The following is a 14,879-nucleotide window of genomic DNA, read 5'->3' as shown; positions in this document are numbered from 1 at the left end:
CTTCATACAGTTCTTGGAAGAAAAAATAAAACCCACCCACCTGCTTGACACACTTACTGCTGCTTGGAATTCAGCGGCTTACTGGATCTAAGCTTGAGCGGAGCTGGAAGAGAGTAGAAAACTCATCTGACTTGATGTAGAGACAGCTTACAGTGTAGGATGGCAGTGTGAGGATGGGAGGAGAAGAAATTTGATGACAAAGTGGACAGATTATTAAGGACAGTGTAGAAGAGAACAAAGTTGGGAGATGAGGGTAATAATTGGGGTCTGCTGGAATTTGGGGTTTGGCTGGGGGGAGGCTGAGCAGCCTCCCTTCTCTGAAGTCTGGCAAGTGGCAGTGTTTGTCTTATCCATCTCTACTGCTGTTTCTTCTCAGGGTCAAAGCATGGCTGAAGGCTGGCAGGGATCTCTGGAGGTCACCTGCTCCAAGCCTTGCCTAAGCAGGGACACCTGGAGCAGGCTGCCCAGGGCCAGGCTCAGGCGGCTTTTGGAGATCTCCAAGGAGGAGACCCCACAGCTCTCTGGGCAGCCTGTGCCAAGGCTCCATCACCCACACAGCACAGAAGTGCTGCCTGATGTTTTCCAGTTTGTGCCCCACTGCCTCTTGTCCTGGCACTGGACACCACTGAAAAAGTTGACATTTAAGTGGGAGCAGTAATTGCTTGGACACATGTCTGGTACAATCCGAGATTCTAACTAGCTTTTGAAGTGTACACAAGCATCATGTGAAATGATTAAATCTGCTCTTCGAGTTTCTGCACAGAGTCTGGAGAGCCTACATAAAAGTATGAATGTGTGTGGTTAGACGAATTGTTTTAAAAAAATAGAGTAGCTAAATAGAGGACTTGGTTCAGAAATGAGAAAATCAAGGTGTCTGTTTTCTTAATCTGTGGTTGTCCTTGTTTGCTTTTCAATAATTGTATGATCATATACCTGCACTCAGCAGGAATTCATAAAAAAAGAAATATTGGATAACTGCTTATTAAGTGAGCATTGTGCAGAGTGAGCAAAACAGTGAAGAAAAAGGTATTTACAGTATTCAAGCACTCATAGGAGAGCCAAGGTCTGCACTTTCTTATGGGCTCTGAGTGTCTCAGTGACTGAATGGTAAGAGCACTTGGTACTGTGCTCTGATTTTGTGTTACATGCAGAAGGGTGGGTGCTCCCATTTCACCAGACTGAAATAAGCACAAAGTTCAAAATGCTTTTTGGTGTTGAGTATCTTAATTTAAATATCTTAGTTTTTAGTATTTAGCTGAATACCTTAGTACTTTTACTCTTCTTGAAATCCCTTGCAGCCATCTACATTATACGTGCTTGGAAAAACCTGCTTAAGCTATCAAAATTGGAACCCATGGAAGAATGACAGAAGAATTTTACCATGCTGTACAGTTTTTTTTTTTTTTTTTTTTTTTTTTTAATGTAACACTAGTTTTATGGAGCTTCAGTGCAGTCCATTTGGAAATAATTAAATTTATTGACTTGTTTGTCATGCACTAGGACTTCTTGAACTTAATTCCAGAAACTTCCTGGCCATGTAACTGGCTTCTTTGTGCTGACTATCTTTGTTCATTAGAGGAGATGGCTAATTAGTGGGAGGGTGAAGATAATCTAATTTTTCTTAGTTTAATTTCAGGAAATTCGGCTGCTCTTTAATAGCTTGTTTGTATTGGGATATCTAAAAACCAGGTTTTTAAATAACTCACTATGGATGGAGAAAAGATAAGCTTAAACTTTTTTTTTTTTTTTTTTTTTAATCCTGTAGACTTCTTAAGAACCCGAAGTGTACCTATCTTTGCAGGATGATTCACAATGCCTCAGTGTATTTATATCCTCAAGCAAGTTTTTAATACTGAACTCAATATAAAAATATTCTACCTGATGTAGAAGAGTACTGCTCCCCCTTACTTTAGGAAGGAGGGGTGAATCCACTCTTCATGATAGCTACGTTTTGGACAAACACTTTTGTATAGGTACACTGGGATTGTTATGCTTTTTGCTTGCTCCAGTTACCTTATCATTGTACCTTAATAATCTATGTTTGGTATCCATAGGTGTTTAAACAGTATGGGTTAATGATTTACCCAGATTTAAGTATGTTCTGTGGCCAACACATTTGTAGTGGTTGAAATTAAGTTTATTCCTTTTAAAAACATACTTACCACATTCTCAATCTTTGTTCAGCTGGAACATAACCATTCAATTTAAACTTTTTTTTCTTGGGGGGAAGCTAGTATGACTCTTAGTGTTGCAATTGCCATGCTACTGCTCTGGTAACAACAGAGTGGAGCTGTAGGGTCACTTCCAGTAGAGGAAGAGTTGCAAGACAATCGTGAAAGAAAAGAGTTGTTGCAAGACAATAGTGAACAAACATTGGTGGTGTTGAGATATTATGTGTTGACCCGACCTGGGTTAAGAGGATGTGTGTTGGAATCCACGTGTTCTGGGTAGGTTGATCTGTGGCCTGTCTTTCTCATGAGGATGAGACCATCATCTATCACGAGAAAGTAGCGGCCAGGCTCTGTGAAAGCTTTGGTCTGTTGGCCTGGGGAGTCCTTGTGTGAAGGAGCGCTATTGATCTGGCACCATGGCGTCCGGGCAGCAGAGCTATTACTGGGGATCCTCTTCTGCAATGCCAGCCTTGAGGGGGGAGCACAACAGTGTTGGCAGGAGGGAACCTGCTCCCTATCTTAGTAGTGTGAAATCATACAGATTTAGACAAACAAACAAACAAGTAAACAAAACAAAACAAAACAACCAAAAAAAAAAAAAAAACAAGAAAAACTGTAGCAGTTTTATGGCAAAATAGGCTTTCATCTTTTAAAATTGGATACTAATAAGTTTGGGGATTTCTTCCATCATTGAGGAAAAATACACTAATTCTATAAGTTAATATATATACGTATAAAAACTTTAAATGAGATGTGATGGAATTAAGGATTTGTAGTCAGCTATGGATTCTTGGTTTTGCTGACAATTTGGTAGGGACTAGTAGTAGCTAGATTTGAGCAGAGCATCTGATCACATCCTAAAACTTTTTGATTGCCTCCTTAATATTTGCGGACACTTATTTTTACTAGTTTTGGTTTTCAGTTCTATGGCCTTCTGTAAACCTATAACCTCACACAAAAATGCCTAGCATACTATACAGGTTTCTATAACGCATACCTAAGGAAAACCAAATCCCTTCTCAAAGACTGAAAAATAATACTAAGATGTTTTAGTCTTCCAAATACATGCAAGGCTTACCAGTGAGATGTAGGCCAACTTCTGTTACCTTCTCATTGAGTGGTCAGACCCCTGTGAGCACAGCTTTTACAAACCAACAAACTCAGTTTTCTTTGTTGGTAAGGCTCATACATTTAGATATCTTAGATATCTTTCTTTGAATCAGGATAAGAGTTTTTTAGGTGGAGATTTTTTATTTTTATTTTTTTCCTGTAAAGGACAGATAATTTAGTCCTATGGGTTACTTTTGATGTTACATAGAGGCTTTTGTATGATAAACTCTGAAATACTTTAACTGGATAGTATGTTAGGGAGAAGAAATCACAAAGGTGAGGATGCGAAAATAAATTGTATCACATTTATGCAAAGAATACTTAAACACCTAAAGAATCTATGTTAACTAGGAATTAATGCTAATTGATTCTAATAAACAAACTTGGAGGCATCCTGGAAATGACTGGAGAAATAATGTGTGGATTTGAATAAAAATGTATAAATTGAAATCTGAGGGGACTAACCAGTAGGGGCTATGTTTTTTTTCAGTATTTTCTCATTAAAATTATTGGAGTACTTAAAAATCAGGCAGTCTTGGAATACTTTTTGCATAGATGACTTCAACAAGGGCATACTGAAGTCCAGATGGGATCTGTGCTTTTTTGCATGACCTATATTGGCCTGACAGCCATTACAGCAATCCAAGGCTGGTTACCTGTTGCTGTTGTTTCATGTTTGATGAGGTTTTGGGGAGATTTGATTGAAAAGATAATAGATACTCAAAAATAAATCAGGGTGTGTTCATATATGGCAGTTTTTCCCTTCTGCATTTGAGGTCAGTATTGTTTTTTCAGGAAGACTTTTTCCTTTGCAAAAAGTGCACGGCATACCTGTGTGCATATTGCATACTTCTTTTCACATGCAGTTGTTAATGATTTTATCAACAGTGTCAAACCTTTTGTAATAGAGATAAATGTTATGTTGTACAAAATCAATATCAGTGAAGCACCTCAATATGAAATGTTTTCTATTACAAGAAAAATAAAATCTGTTGTAGTATTGTATGACTAATACCTAAAAATAAATACCACGTCTTGCAAAATTTCATCTGTTCTCTTAAAACAATCTTTGTCAATGCCTTTTGCCTACGGTACCAACTGAATTTGGTTGACTGTATTCACTCTTTACAGTCACTGAGCTAAGGAAGAAGTTATTTTACAGCACAATTCTTAGTAGTTCTTTTAAGTAGACAAAAATATTTTTACCTTAAATGGTTTACGTTTTTCTGGTGTGAACAATGTGAAAATACCAATAGATGATATTTCTTGAGCCCTAAAGGCTTTAAGAAATCTTGACTGCAGAATTTCCAGCAGTCCATATCTGTTGTGACTCAGAAAGATTGAGCTGAGACTTGTCTGGAAGACTTGCTAGCGATGGGGGGTATTTTACAAGTCTCATTTGGTCCTGTTTGATTATTCAACCTGTCTGGGCTCTAGTACCTCCTTCTGCAATGTGTTTATGTATGGAACTCGTTTAAACAGGAGAAACAAAGTAAGCAGAGAGCTTTTCAAAATGGTGATTTGGTGGGGGGATTGACAAGTACCTCTACATTCTGCATTCTGGCTTGCAGACTTGGAAGGTTTCCCACTCTATCAGTGAAGTCTTAGCCGAGTGCAAAGAGGAACGTAATAAGCCAAAGACACCAAAGGAAATAGATGGGATTCCATTTAGTTCCCTGCAGAGACGGAAACCTTTATTTTCCTTTAGAAACTTTTCAAGAGTAACTGGGTACCCTTAGAGAAGCTTTTAAAAGGAAGAGACGGAGTGAAACTTCGCAGTAGTTTGACAGACTTTGATTTACTTAGCACAGGTATTTTATGATAGGTTGGTGTGATATTGGAAGATGGTTCCAATAATTAAAAAATGAAAAAGAAAAAAAAAAAAGAAAAATCAGAAACCCAAACTTTGGGTGTTGAATGAGGTTTTTGTTAAATGTAAATACGTGAGTACAAGAGCGTTCAATACAGAGTCTCCCTTGTCTCCCTTGAGACTTGAATAATTATCTGCTTATCCTTGCACTGTTAAATTTGTTGATGTGCTTTGGGTTTTGCGTGGATTTTTTTGTTGTTGTCATTAGCACCAAATGAGCTAAATCTGTATGGGATTCTTCTTTTGTGTCAAATCCTAGTCAGAGCACTTTGTGGTGGCGTAGTTCTATCTTGTCTTACTAGAAACACTCTGCAATCCTAACAAGGATCAAGAATAAAGCCTTGAGCAACCTGGTCAAATGCCTTTGTGCTTTGAGCAAGAGTGGACCAGATATTTACTCTGGTCCCTTCAAACCCGAGTTATTCTGCAATCCTAGTCTGGTGCACTTTGGTCTTCATAGCTCTGCTGCTCATTTCTGGAAGCCTGTTTTGTGTGTGTGTCCATCCGTCAGTGTCCCAGCTGGTTGTAGTTATTGGTATGTCACACAGATGTTCTCAAAGACAAATTCTTCTTTATATTTTTTATTTTGTTATTTTCCATATAACTATATATGCTATATAATCTGTATATATTTTTATGAATGTGTGTGTATATGTGTGCGTGCATATGCATATATAAAAAACAAGTGGTATGTTCCTAGATGCATGGTTGATGTATTTAGAGCTTAGATTTTTTAAGTTCTGCTGTTCGACAACTTATGTGGTGTCAGTTTACTACATGAAAGCTGATACTTGCAGCTTCAACTATAGGTGGTTAGGAAATTGGTGAGTGCTTCTACCATGAATTAAATTAGATGGTATAAAGATTATAGTTTTCAATTGAGGTAGCATGTTTGGGAGTAGCTGGCTTACACACTTAGGCCAAATAACCTATGAGTGTTGAAATGTATTCTGCTCCACATTACTTGTTAAAAGAAGTCAAGCCTTTGGCAAACGTTGATTCCTTCCTTGCAGATGTAAAAAAGTCTGAATTGAGTTCTCTACCATTTTTCAGGCCAGGCTAGCCATTGCAGCTGAGCATTGTGGTTATATATGTGAGCACAAGTGCTTGTTTTACTCCTCGTGAAGATGTTCCTTGCAAACTGATGGTTCTCTGGGGCAGTCTCTTTCTTGTATCTACATGAGCATAGAACCAGTAAGATGCTCCTGGTTTGCTGTGGCGAAGATGTGCGTTGCCATATTGCTGCAATGACAGTTGTTACTGATTGTGCCCTAGTGATGTGGTTAAATTACACAGCATCCCTGAAGGGGCTATAATCTTATAATATATAATCTTATAACCCCTTCAGAGATGCTGTATAGAAGTCTACGGCTGTGATCTGCCTGCTGCCTCACATGGTGAGGATGGATGCAGATACTCCCCACGCTACCTGTGGAGCACCTCAGTGGGGCAGAGGTGCTGCGCTTGTGCCCGTGATCTCAGAAGGGCTACCTACACTAATGCTCAACTAACTGAGTAAAGACTGCCTTTACGCAACAGTACCTCAGTACTGCTTAGCTTTAAAGGAAAAGAAACAAAAATGAAACAACAAAAATAAACTGGCTCCCCACCTCACACCACCCAAAACCCCTGTTTCTATCTCACATCTTAAAGGACTTGTTTGGGGAGATGTTAAGGTTTAAACTGGTGAGGGGTTTGGAGCACAAGTCTTATAAGGAGCGGCTGAGGGAGCTGGGATTTGTTTAGTCTGGAGAAGAGGAGGCTCAGGGGAGACCTCATTGCACTCTACAACTCCCTGAAGTGAGGTTGTGACGAGGAGAGGGTTGGCCTCTTCTCTCAGATAACTAATGATAGGAGTCAAGGAAATGGCCAAAAGATGCACCTGAGGAGATTTAGATTAGATATCACAAAAAACGTTTTCTTTGAAAGAGTGGTCAGGCACTGGGAAGGCCTGCCCAGGGAGGTGGTGGAGTCACCGACTTGCAGTGTTCAAGAAGCACTTGGACAAGGTGCTACAAGATAGGATTTAGTAGCTTAGTGGGTAGTATCGGTGACACGAGGACGGTTGGACTAGGTGATCTTGTAGGTCCTTTCCACCATTGTGTTTCTATGATTCTGTGATTGTATGGCTCCCCTCAGCAAGGTTTCTGAAGGAGGTTTTCCTACTGCAGCAGATCTTTTTGGTAAGGTGTCAGATCTCTGGTAGGGTGCCGGGACTGAGACCCCAGTGTCCAGGGAGAAAGGCAGTGGAGAGAAGTCTCGTGCTCCTCTGTCCTTCACTCTGAGGGTGACCTGGGCTGCCCAGGACTTGCCCTCGCCTTCAGCCCACAATGAGTGGCGTGAGGCCACGGCTTTGCATGGTGGGCTTCCCCAAGGCATCCTTACCGTAAGGAATAGTGTTGTTGCTAGGCAGATCAGTCTCTTGAGAGCAGCAGGTTTTCTGTAGTCTTCAGACCTTTAAATATCATATCAGTGCTTGAGGGGGGGGATCTTCGTTTTAGGTTAGCATGAATCTACCATCACATCCCTTATTTTTAACTAATTAGGTTTAGAAATGATCAGGCTTCATCTATTAAAAGCGTGTTTTCCTTTCCAAATTCCAGCTGATATGCTCTGTGTTCAAACAGTTTACATAAGCTAAGCTGGATAAATTTAAATCGGGTGAAGGACTACCAAAAGGACGCCAATTAAATTAGCTCTGGGTTTTTGCATGAGTTACATTTGCCTAATGGGCACTTGACAGTTCTATTACTAAAATAAGTGTTGTGTTATGCGTATAATTTTTGTCTCAAATTCTTGAACTTTGAAAGTTGAATAGTTTGCCGCTCTAATTGGATGCTTGAGACAGAATTAAATACTATTTCTCTCCTGATAAAAAAATTGTTTTACTGAACATTCATTTCAGTATATTTGAGGAAGTAAACAACAATTTACAAACAGTTTGAGGAGAGCTTGCCTGTGTGTAGTGTGTCTGGCGAAGGGATTTCCCATGTCTTCTGCAGAAGATAGGAGTGTAAGCTGTATTTGATGGCATCATGCATTTAAAAAGTAATGAGCGAATATGAGAAATCTTTCACTGATGCTCCTGAAATTAAGTATTGCAAGGTCCCACTGCTCCAGGTTTTGGGGTATAAATATTTGTCTTCCTAAGTATAAATATTTGTCTTCCTATAGTGACATTTAACATTTCCTGTTACAAATGAAACTATATACTGGACATGAATTAACACCCCCTTATTTAGGAGAAGTCCATCAGCACTTCTTGTTGTAGACTTGCAATAGTTGCTTTTGTTTGCAGTATGAATATCTATCAGTCTTGGGTTTGATAGATTTACTAACCTTTGTCTTGGGTGATGCATGTGTTAATGTATGCTAAGGGAGTCTTTCAGAGTGCCTGAAACGAGCCACGTTTCATGCTCTATTTCTAGTGGTACTTAGCTGTTGCTCGCTTATAGGCTGGGTTAGAAGTAAGATCCCTGCGTTGTACCACCGCTGGAGCTAAGGGTGCAAAGTTACTTTATTTATTCTCTCGTTTGGTGAACAAACAAGTCTATGTCTCTAATAGTTGGGAAGTGTGCTGATGGTTTTCTGTGTCCTCCAACTCTCCCACTTTAATTTCAAGAGGTAGAATGTGTTTCTGAAGGGACTGGAGATCTTGGGGCTGGAGCAGATTCAAATACTGTAAGAAGTTCTAAGGGAAGAAGAAGACAGGAGAAGGCTTGCTTTTCTATGAGTAAAGGAAAATGGATGATACTTCCTCCTCATGCCCCCAGACAAGATGAGAGTGGTATCTGAAAAGTAAGTTTTTAATTGCAAATTAATTAAAATGGCGGTATAACCTGCTTTCACATCTCAGGGCAGTAATAGCTAGACTTCATATTTTGAGAATTTGCCTCTTCTAGTGCTGGAGACACTTGACTTTTCTTTATGGTTGTCTTCATTAAAATGAAGGTTGTTCTCCAATATGCTGTACAGATTTTTTCCTGCTACTCGGGTTCCAGTAGGCAGTAGTGTATTGCATGCTTACATCGGTGCAAGGGTCAAAGAGGTCCTTTGGTTTTGTTGGCCAAATGCATAGGTTGCCAAATGCTTGGTTCCTTCAGTTCCTTGGTTCCAAAGTGTCGCTGTATTGTTATTGCTTTATTTACAAGTGTTTTGTATATACACTTCTCAGGAGCAGTTGTCTATGTCACTCCTCCTGTCCTCAGTCTGTTTTTTTTTCTTTTTTTTTTTTTCCTGTGCTGAAAAAGTATCACTTACTACTCTAATGATTTAGCCTTTTTTAGCAGATGTTCCAACTGTGGAGGAAGATGTCCATCAGACCCTTTATTCACTCAGCTTCATTTCAGTGTAAGTTCAATGTGTGAACTTTGATTGAAAATGAGAAATAATGATCGTTTCCTTCCTTGGGCAACTTGGAATCTGCTTGAAAGGGCTAAAAAGGGAACAAGAAGTTTTGATTTGGGGAGGCCTAGATATTCGTTTCTAGCAGGTGGAGAGAATCTAGAAGGTGAAGTAATCCAATTTATTCGTGTCAATTTTCAATGAAGAAAATAAAGGTGGTCATTTAGCTGAAATTCTAACGTTCTAACGTTTTAATGAACATTTCTCTGTGTGTATATGCACAGATTTAAAAAAAGGGGGGGGGGGGCAAAAGATGATTTAACTTTGTATCTCTGTGCAGCTACTTATGGGCATGTATGTGAGGGGTTTTGGCCATTGATTTGCATGCAAACCAGTTATGAAATCTGACAGTCATATTTCTAGGAACAAATGGGCCAAACTGTTGTTTTGTCAAGCTGAACTAAGCGTAATCGTGTTTTCAGTCAAGAAAGTGCCCCGACATAAATATAAGGTATTCTTGTAGAGAGGTGGGAGCTTGGGGACTTTAAATGAGGGCATAAAGGAAACAAAGCAGTAATGTATTTAGAATGGACCATTGATTGGACTGAAAGTTCCATGATGTCAAGACATGTGACATTGTTTTTTTTGCTGAATTTCTTGAATAAGTCAAATACATTGCACACTCCCCACAAGGGGAGTAGTGACAGTCTTCAATAGTTAAACTGTAAACTAGTTGATCACTTTTATTCCCTCTTTTTTTTTTTTTTTTTTTCTCCTCTCCATGAATCAGTATATTGGACTATTTCATCTTCCTCTTTGTGAATTTAAATGTTAGTTTGCTTCCAGATGGAGTCATTTTAAGATATTTGTAAATTCTCCTGTGAGCAGGGTGAGCGACTGTCACTGATCGGGTAACACTCGACTAAAAATTTTGAAATCTTCTGAAGTAAGAAAAATGTCTTTACTCTGTATACTTTACTGCATACTGTCTTTCTGGAGGGGAAAAAAAGAAAGAATAATATGTATCCATAAGGTGAGCAATAACAAATTTTATGTACAATCTACATTACAGGCAGCTCGTTAAATTTATTCTTGTAAAACAATAAGAAAGATGCAGGGAATATAGCCTATTTTTTACTATTATTCAGTGCTAACAATGGAGAAGAGAGGGTGGCTTCTAAAGTTGGGTACTTAATGCAAATTCATTCTCTTGCATAAGCCGCAGAGCAATAGAACATAACACTGTCATTAAAACTGACTCATAGCGTTCAACAGAAGGTGTGTTTGAAGCTTTAAAAGTGCTAAGAGAATTATTGTAGTCTAGTAAATACCTTGCAGTGGAAAAAATACTTCAGCTACAATATGTTGCAAAACACTTGTGCAAATTCTTGAGTGTATTGTCCCTTTGTAAAGAATCTGAGCACGTGAGCAGAGAAATGGAGTTGTTCTAAACTACAAAGTGTTTTGAAAAAATGGAGGCGAATAGAGCATGAAACACGTTTGACATCCATGTTTGAAATTCTAGCTCACAGATGGAGGCTCTTGCATTGCTCAGTCGCCTTTTAGTTCTGTTCATTCATGTGTGTGTATGGAGCTGTCTCCTAGAAATGACAAAATATCTGTCTAGCAGTAGGTGTTCAGCTCTGTAAATTGCTCCTTGGTGGGGTTGGTTTGTTTGTTTAGAGATGCAAGTAGATGGGAATAGGAAATGAGCTTCTAGCACTGCAAGAAGCATAGATGTTAAACTTGCATTTCAATTGGGTTAGTATGTGGTCTTAGCCACAAAGTGGTACAATCCAAACAACATCACAGTTGTTTCTGACTCTGGGCTGAGTAAATATCACAGCCCCCATTCTGCCTTGGGTAACACAGGAAACGGGAGATTGCTCTTCCGCCATGAGACGGGCACAGAGAGAAGCATGAGATTGTGCCAGTCTCGTGTTGGAAGAGCCAAGAGAATGTTAGTTTTAAACATGCCATGTGATTCCCTTCCACTGTCATCTTGCCCCTTGTTTTCCTCCTTGGTGGGCAGTGGTTTTTTTGGCTCTGTGCATTAGGTCAGCACTGTGATGCTCTGTGATTATTGCCTGTAATGAGATAGATTGATAACGCTACCAGTCAGTTTTAGCATCCTGATGACCAACGCTCAGGCCCGTGTTACAGTCATTATACGTGTGTGGCTTTGTACAGCCTGCTGCTAGCTTTAGGAAAGAGACAGCTGTTGCATCTTTGAGATTTCAGCTGTGGATTTTGTGAGCCCTCTGCCAGGCAAGCTCCTAGCAGCTCCCTGCACTGTGTCGGACTGAGCTTGGGAAGCTCTTCCTAATCCTCTGAAAGGCATGATTTGTCCTGTACAATCTCCAGCCGCGATTTACTTAGGTTTCTTTGACTTGCCTTTCCTTTTACAGGAAATAAATAAGAGCAATTTTCTGGAGTAGGCTTTTGTGTCCAAATCCCCCAAATGACTTCTGTATCTCCCTTAATGCAGTAAGACTATTTGTACAAGAACTAGGCGCACTAGAAACATGAAAGTCAGTTATGCAAATAATGACTTTGGACGCTGCAAGTCTGCATTTTCTTGTAAGCTAATCATGTAAATCTCATCTCATGATGAACTCGTTGCTCATGCCTGAAGCATCTTCTCCTTAGATTTTAGTTTTCCTCTTCTCTTTCATTCAAGAACTTCCCCATATGCCAGCTGTTCCTTGCCTTCTTCCGTGGCTATCTGGAGTAGTTTCCCTTCCCTTTCTCCCTCACCCACCCATATTGCCCTTTGCCACAGAAATTATGTTCCCTCCTTATTCACTCCCCCATAATTAAATGTAGAAGGCTTGAAGAGAAGTGCATCAAGGATGCAGATCAGCATTAGGAGCTTTTTTTGTTGTTGTTTGTTTCCTTTCCTTTGGTAGGCCTGCCAACATTGTTTACTGTTTAGATGAAGCTCCCTTTTCCCAAGACCTGTTTTTCAGGTCCTCTTTTGGGTCACTTGCATATCCAGACATGCTTTTGCTATCGTGGAAATCTCCAATGTAAGAAGCCATCAGCATGGCAGAGAGAAGTTCAGTTCGTGCTTGTGAAGCAGTCTGCTTGGGAGAAAGGCTGGGCACCTGCCGATTCCTGACTGCGTGTAAATATTTTTTTCCATTGATGCTTAATCTTCTAATCTGGATGATTCTTCATTTTAGATTGTAGTGACTAATCTGTAAATACTACTTCATTTTTTTATCAGGTAGCTTATGACTTTCAGTAGAAAATTTCTGCACTTAGTTCAGAGACATTTTGGCAGAGTAGTATCTGTGGTTGTGGCATGGTTACATCGGGCTTTTAATTTAAATACTAAACTTCTGACAGAAACACTTGTTAAGCACAATTGGTTGGATATATATATTTTGCCAGGATATAGATGGTGGTGGGTGGGGGTAGAGAGCAAGTACAAGCTACATTTGTGTTAAGAAAGTTTGTTTGAAGGCTCATGCTTTTAATTATGAGGATAGTTAAAAGAATAAAAAGGTACTTAAAGTCTTGGGTAACATAATATATTAAATGGAATTCAATACGCTGGAGTTGAAAGCTTCAGAGAAGCTATTACCTGATCTTATTTTTTAAGTCATTGTGGAGGCTGGCATCAAAACAGCATTGTTTATTAAGGGAAAAAAATACCACATCCTGTTTCTAGAGATGAATCCAATTGCCTCTAGTGTGTTTGAAGTTTTTTCCTGAGTCATCTGGTGAGATTTCATTCACCTTAAGACTTGCATTTTCCCACAGCAGCTCTGTTCATCCAAAGAAGCAGTACAGTGGTATGGTTTCAAAGATGGCATGCTTATAACTTATTTTATAACAACACCCGGAGGCCTTCACTGTAGCAAAAAAAGGGTTCCTTATCAGAGCTTAGTATCTAATTAAAGACAAGATCTAAGTATTCATCCAAGAGTTGAAAGAAACAGGAGAAGAAAGTCAAACATTTTAATGCAAAGATTTGTAACCAGATTTTCATAATAGGGGTTTTGGAGTTTGAGAAATAAAATAATAACCGGAATCTCATCTGTGCTATTGTGGAATTAGAGGCACCAAGTTTAGAAATGGCAAATAACTTTCCCCTGTAGCTTAAGTACCCAGGGGAGTAGTATTCTGTAAATGTTAGCTGTTTTCTCAAATGCTCTTCTTAAAGGAGCAAACCTCTTCAGTGCTCCAAGCTTACTTGCAGGGTTTGCGTTCAGCCTTGCTGTGATCCACCTGGCTGAATTGTGCAGGAGAGCAGACAGACAGTCAATCTCTATAATTATGTTACTGGCTCCTCAGTTCCCTTTCGTCTTTACTGAATGTAGTTCTTCCCCTATTTCTACCTAGGAGAGCTGCCCCACACACTGTAACCTACTCGTCCAAGCGTGTGTCCTCCAGCCTGGAGTTCACTTGCACCATCTCAATTTGAAGCATGAGGATGGCTCCCTTTATTTATTTATATATTTATATTTATATATTTATATGCCGCTGAAAGCAGTCTCTTGACTTGGGTTTCACTTCATTGATTTACTCATCTGTGTACATTAAACAGGCTTTTTTCAACTCAAAGGAGTAGCACAAAACTCACTTTTTTTTAAAAGTGTGGTCTACGTTCAGTGACTCTGATAATAGATTTCATAATAAAAATTCTCTAATGTTAAACACATTCAAATCTTTTCAGTAGTGATTGTACTGATACGTCTGAAATCTATGAAGTCAGAGCAAATACCTTGGAAGTAGCCTTTCAAACGTACGGAATTAATAGCAACATCTCCAAATTCAGTGGGATTTCACACAGGGATGTTTCTGTAGGCTTTGGCTTGTTGTGTTTTTCCCTTTCTGAAACAGCTTGTTTTGAGGTTGATCTAGTTAGAGATTCCTTCTGATTGAAAAAGCAAACAGGCAGAACCAACAAGCAGTCACTTTACAGTTTGCCCACTGTGCGGCCTAATCGCGCCTAATGATTTCTCTGAAATGGAGCCTATAGTGAAAAGCCTTTGGGTTGTTTCTTTAAATATTTTGTGCTCATGTGCTTCCATACTAATGTGACTTTAGTCACGAAATGACCTGTGTGTAGGTGTTAGGACAGTTAGGTATTGTATGGCTTCTTTTTGTTCTTTTATGGAAAACTTTTGGTGGCATTCTTTGCAAGGTTAATTTTTGTAAAATATGGCTCAGTATTATTTAAATAAAATGCCTCTGACTTGCATGGAAAACACATTAAGAAGAAATGATAAATGATTTTACAGTAATTAGAGTGTAATTCTGTTCTTTAGCCTGTATGGTACTTTCTTATTAATTTAATATTAAACTTCTGGGGCCTTTCTCCCTCTTTTTTATTTTATTTTATTTTATTTTATTTTATTTTATTTTATTTTATT

The 14,879-nt window shown here is 39.1% G+C and overlaps 1 protein-coding gene across 6 annotated transcripts in view; it reads left to right on the top strand.

Moving 5' to 3' along the window:
* CDKL5 (cyclin dependent kinase like 5) overlaps positions 1 to 14,879 on the top strand; it is a 131,227-nt gene that overhangs the window by 24,897 nt on the left and 91,451 nt on the right. Inside the window, exon 1 of one of the 6 annotated variants that reach the window (XM_035323646.1) lies at positions 12,463 to 12,622. The exons of the other annotated variants lie outside the window; for them this stretch is intronic. The gene's annotated coding sequence lies outside the window, so the exon portion shown is untranslated. Of the gene's footprint in view, positions 1 to 12,462; positions 12,623 to 14,879 lie in introns of those variants that run through there. 6 annotated transcript variants of the gene reach the window in all.

Source organism: Oxyura jamaicensis, chromosome 1 (assembly GCF_011077185.1).
Source record: "Oxyura jamaicensis isolate SHBP4307 breed ruddy duck chromosome 1, BPBGC_Ojam_1.0, whole genome shotgun sequence".
Lineage (NCBI taxonomy): Eukaryota > Metazoa > Chordata > Aves > Anseriformes > Anatidae > Oxyura > Oxyura jamaicensis.
This window is presented reverse-complemented; position numbering and strand designations above follow the sequence as displayed.